The sequence below is a fragment of the Leptosomus discolor genome, unplaced genomic scaffold (genome assembly GCF_034619465.1).
Source record: "Leptosomus discolor isolate bLepDis1 unplaced genomic scaffold, bLepDis1.hap2 HAP2_SCAFFOLD_78, whole genome shotgun sequence".
In the NCBI taxonomy this organism is placed as follows: domain Eukaryota; kingdom Metazoa; phylum Chordata; class Aves; order Leptosomiformes; family Leptosomidae; genus Leptosomus; species Leptosomus discolor.
In genome coordinates, this window is record NW_028237739.1 from 308975 (window position 1) to 314809 (window position 5835).

Here is a 5835-nt window from a genome sequence, read left to right on the forward strand (position 1 = left end):
TGGTCTTGACTGTCCTGTAACTTGCCTAAATCTGTTCTCTTTTAACGTCTTTAGATGAAGAGAACCAATTTGCGGCTGAGCTGGATGAATTTGGGTCAGATACAATGAGTGAAATCAATATTGTTGGGCGAATTATCTTAAATGTTTGGAGAACAATGAGAAATGAGGTAAAGTTTCAAAAGGTTAATGTATTTGACTTACTGGGGGTTTTTAAATTATTGTAGATTTTTTTGAACATTTCATGTAACTTGTGTAACTGCCTGTTCTCTGTTTGTACACCTTTTCAAACAGAGCATTCTACCGCTGGGTGAGACTGGGTTTTGCGTGTCACTGGAATGTAAAATACTGAAGCCCTTACCTTTCAGTCATGTTACGTGATGATGTTCCTTTTCACTCCTTTCTGGGTTTTGAGAACAACTTACCCGATTTCACAACTTGTCAAGTGTAGTGCTTTTACGAAATTAACTACTTGAACTTCCTTTAAGCTGTCAGACTTACTCATTGCTTTGCTGTTTAAGACCTTACATTTAATACTCAGATGGTTCAGTCCTTAGAAGTCCTGTTCTGACCAAATTCAGACCTGACCTTTGTGATTTACTTAATTCAGCGTATTCTTTTCAACTGATGAGGGATATTCTTTCCTGACTTGTAAATAGTTCAGGACTTATAAGTGTGTATGTTTACCTTTTTTAGCAAAGAATCCTAATACAAAGTTAATAAATTGAGTTGTCACAGTTTTTAAAAAGTAGGGATTTCTCTGACGATGAAAGACATGACGCAGGTTAACGCAGCCTCTGTGTTTTTCTAGGTGCATCTAATGAATTACCCTTTTGAAAACGTGGGCTTTCATGTTCTTCATCACCGTTTTCCTTTATTTACTCTCCGAGTGCTGTCTGATTCGTTTGATCAGGCAGATGTCTACGGGTGGATTTCTTGCTCCAGTTTGTTTGTTCTTTTTAAGGCCAGATCCTTAACATGGGAATAGGTGTGAGCTAAAGTCAGCGTAAGGAGAAATAATCAGTTTAGCTCAGGTACTGGAACAGTCTGTATGCAGCAACATGAGCTTATTTACTCTGCTGTTGTGCTGTGCTCTGTTGTGTAGTTGTACCCTCAATATTTCATCTCTCTGTATGTTTCTGTTTAAAGCACACACACAAAACCAAAGCAAATGCTCAGTCCCAGTTCCAACGTATCTGAATAGATGGACCATGTTGAAGTTCTGGAAGGTTTCTATTTTGTATGTACTATTCCTCAGAAAGACTTTTAATGAACTGCCAGGTTTCTGTTTTACTTCACGGTGCACGCCAACAAAGCTAGGCTCCAAAGGAGAACAAAACAGTGTGCGAGATGTTAAGGCAGTAACTACAGCGGCTTAAAAACAGCCTTTATATGACACGTATCGCACTGGGCTTCACTCTTCGCTGGAGTGATTTGGTGTTGTGTGGTGTGAACAGCTCATAAAGCTGAGTGCTGATCTGAGCGTCATTCATGACATACAGATGATTTCTGTTCAAGTTAAATACTTTGCAACTAGGTGGAAACTTGGTTTAGTGCTGAAATTATAAATCTAAGTGCAGCTGAGATAGGTGTTGTTAATACAGAAGGTTTTATATTAACAGTTGTTTGGATTGTTAATATTGAAGGGGTTTGTTCCACCAAAGTCCACTCAGTTAAAAAACCCTGTAAACAGGGGAAGAGCAACTGGAGTTTCTGTTTCAGTAGTCCTTTGGGGGAGTGGGGAAAACAGTACAAAGTGTGTCATTGAGATAGGCCTTAACAGCAGTTTGCTGTAGCACAGTCTGTGTCTATCTTTAGAATACATAAGTGTTTGTTTGTGTGTGCCACGTTTTTGAAAGAGCCGTGTGAGAATGTCCTGGGGGGAATTTTGTTTGCTGGTTTGTAACAAGCTGTCATAAAAACTCGTTGTTATTAGTAGAAAGAGCAACACTGTCCTGATGGTTTATAACGAGGCGTTGCCTTTCACACATGGAAAACGGTCGATCATTCTGTTGGCTGGGTCCGTGGGGATCTGCAGTTGTCAGACAAACTGGATTGGATTGAGGGAACGCGTGAGATGGCGAGACTTTTTGGCATTCAGTTCTTACACGTATGACCAAGGGGCTCCCAGGTAAGATCTGGTTTTCCTCACACTTCACAAAATCAAAACAGTCTTTATACAATCATTCTCCAGTATCTTTTCAGTTAGTGTGTGTATTTTCATAAGGTCACAGAAAACTGTTTTGCATGACATGAATGTAAAGGAAGGGCATTCAAAAGCGGTACTAACGGACTGAATGGTTAGTCTCAGAGGTTAAAAATAGCTGTTTATTTTTAACAATGAGTGCCCCAGAGGTAATCACGCCAGTGAGTCTCTTCTACTGACTGAGTCTGAGAATGAATGCTTTTTAAAACAATAACCAGTAAATCGAGAACGCCTTAGAAAGATGGGATGGTTTTCTTCCAGGGCAGGCAAAGCTGCATCGACTGTGTGCTGAGTGACACGTGCTGTGAAGCAGACCTCTGGGTGAGATCTGATGGTAAGACAAGGAGGGCTCTGGCTTTATTAAGGACATGTGTCATGCAAGTCGTGTGTGGTTCTGTTATTTCGATACCAGCATCAGAGGGAGCGGGAGCAGGACAGAGTGATACTTACACTGCTCTTCCTTTGAGACCCCAGCAGTTTCCAGCAATACCAAGGGCTTTTCTTGCCCAGATTCCGAGGGACTGGACCAACTAGACTGTTTTCATGGCTTCTCACGAGCCCTGAAAAGCACCTGAAACGAGAGACAACTACTCTCACTCATGTGGTCTGCGCTGCTGTTGTCTTCTTTCCTGCCCTCCTTCTTCTTTCCTACCCTCCTTCTGCTTTCTGTCTTAACAGACTGTAGCTGAGCTGACCAGGACTGATTATTTTGCCAACTTCTGTGGACAAAAAGACAACTTGGAAACTGCTGTCCTGAGCCGACCAGCGTTGTCCTGAGCCAGCCCGAAACGGGAGTGTCTGAAGCTGCCGGTCCTTAACACTCCAACCCAACTCAAGAGCGTTGCCATCTTTTCCCTTGGACTGCAGTTGCCTGGGTCACCTCGTGCCCCAGTGCAGGTTCTTGTTGGTCTTGCTGGTGCTGGCCCTGTGCTTTGGGCGGGGGGCGTCCCTGGCCGCAGAACCCCGGTGGTGTTCAGTTGGTATTTGCCAGTTCAGCTCCCTGACCCGGTTCACCACGTTCCCCGAAAAGTGCCGCTGTTGGAGCGAGGGAGGAGAAACGCAGAGCTAGGGCCAGGGAGGGGGGGCTGGCGTGCTGCCGACGTAGGGGTGCTTGAGCGGTCACGGCTGCAGCCCGCAGAGCCTGTCCTGCCTGTCATTTTCTCAGATGGCCGTGCGTGGGGGTGAGCACAGAAACAGGCTGCATGTCCTGTCCTGACTGCTCTTTGCTCTTTCCTTCTGTGCACTCAGGTTTTGTTCCCACTGAAACTTTCCAGATCACATCAACAGCAGTTGCAGCAATTCCCAGTTACCTCAAACAATTTTTTTTCTCTCAGAAGAATCATCGCTGCCATTTATGTAGATACTCCTTTTCTCCTTAGCTGGAAAAGATGTGAAACAGAATAGCACTAAGAACAGATTTCAGATATTTTGTTTTCCATATTTTTGTATCTCATATAAAGTTTTACAAGACCTTTTTTAAAGGTGGATTTTTCTTTTATTAAGCTATCATGACTGTTCCATAGTAGACTAAACAAATCTAAGAGGGAGATGGTCATAGACCTAGGGATTATTAGTCAGATGACTGAAGAACTTGCTGAACACTAGAAAAAAGAAAACAAAACCAACCCAAACCCCTCGCTCTTGCCAGATCCAGTCCCTGAGCACCTCATCACACACCTGAGCTCAGCACTGGACACAGCTTAGTGCAAGGCAGCAGCAGCAGCTCATGCTGCTGCAGGGCTACACTTTGAGACCCCAACCTGTTTGTGAGGTAGCAGGGTCTGGTTAAAGCTGCTGGTTCTCTGAGTTCATTGATAACGTCAGAGTTAAAGAAATTAGACCGAAGCCATTCAGTACAATACTTGAATGTGTAGCGCGTCAGGCAGAGGGCTTTGGAGCCGTGATTGAGTTGCTTACAAAGAAAAGAACCAGGATTACATGGGGCTGTTCTTGGATATTTTGGGATTTTCAGTCCTTTGCCACCCATGTGTGTAATTTTCAGCTATTTTGGCTTTTATTGTGAATGGACACAGTGAATACCTGGCTATCAGTGCTTTTAAAGCCTTACTAAAGCATTGAGTAATAAATAAATAGGGCTGGTTTTTCTCATGTTGCTACCTCCACATGCAACATTTTGTGATGTCTCGAACAAGGTGACAGTTCTTAAACTTTTGGGGTTTTATGCTTCCTATACTACTTGTGGCATCCTCAGGCAGAAAGCACGATACCCAGAGCAAAGCAGCAGACTTTTGAACTGGGCTAACTTGGATTCTCCCCTTAGTTCTCTTGCTGCAAAGCACGTTCTAGTTACTCCTCACGGTTAAAAGCTTGGAGGCACAATTACCAGCTGACACAGCTCCTGTGTCATTTCTCTGTTTTCCCAGATGTTGAAATAATAATGCAGTGCCTCGTTTCTGGAATGATGACTGGGAAAATGCTCACCAGCTGCATGTTATACTGTGTTTTCTTCAGTGTTCTGCAAGTCCAACAAAACTACAGTTTAGTAAACGCTTGTTCCCTGACTGCAGCATGGCCATCCGCACATGTTGTTGCAGCCTGTTGGGTGTTTATTTTTCCGTAGGTAAAAATTAGAAGTACTTGATTTTCAGTTATTAGGGCTAAATGATGAGGAAACACATGGAAAAATTCCACTGTATGTGATAGAAAATGTACCTTAAAAGCAAGAGCGTGGCTGTTTATTTTCGAAAACTGGTTGTCTGTACTTTAAATTCAGGAAATGTGAGTGTGTACTCGCACAGTTGGATACAGCCGTGTTTACTCTGCATTTCTGAAATTACAGTGACTGTATCCAACCTGTTGTGCAGTATCGTGTGGAGTCCCTGGTGCTGCGTATTGCAAAGCCAACGAATTGTGTTCCTGGGACACCCAGCATCCAGCAGCGAGCTCAAGGGAAAGCCCTGCAACGTGCTCCCTCAGTACCGGAGCCAGAATCCCGCTCCTGCGGCAGTGCTGTTCTCGTGTGAGCCTTCCAGCCGTTAGAGCCTTCCGCTGGCATAGCGCAGAGCTACTGGTTTTCAGCCTGCCTGGGACAGGTTGAAAGCTTAGGGAAGTAAGTGGTTCATCTTTTCTCACAAACTTGAATTCCATGCTGGGGGGGGTGGGGGGTGGGGTAAGGGGGTGGTGTATGCACACACATATTCCTATGCACATCAATATGTATTTTAATTAAACAGAGAATTAGACTCTGTTCTGATAAAAAAAAAAATCAACTCTGTATGTCCATGTGTGTAGGGCTGTCCCATTCTTGTGGTGAGGCCGTTTTTTTTTCAGAAATAGTTAGAATGTCACATAAATGTACTCCCTGTTTTCAACACTGGACTGGTATTATTCGGCTGTATGTTAATAAATGATTGTTGTTCTCTTTTGACAGTTGTAGTTCATTCTGGTCTTAACTGTGCAAAATGGAAAGATACAATGAGTTGCTCTGTGTGGCCTCTCTTATGGAGCTTAACAGCGATTCTGTTGATTGGAAATCTCATGGGTCATTATAACGTGTTATTTGTAATTGTACGTTGCTAAGAAATTTTGAATGAGAGTATGTTTGTTTATGGCTGAGATTATAATTGTGACTGTATCCTTGGTAGTGTTACCAGCATTTAATGTGAGTTGGT

The 5835-nt window shown here is 43.4% G+C and overlaps 1 long non-coding RNA gene across 1 annotated transcript; it reads left to right on the plus strand.

The window, feature by feature from the left end:
• Positions 1–272: 272 nt before the first annotated feature.
• Positions 273–4304, plus strand: LOC147413146 (uncharacterized). The gene is made up of 3 exons (XR_015184105.1): positions 273–2128; positions 2465–2537; positions 2882–4304. It is a non-coding gene; the product is annotated as an uncharacterized LOC147413146 (long non-coding RNA).
• The last annotated feature ends 1531 nt before the right edge of the window (positions 4305–5835 follow it).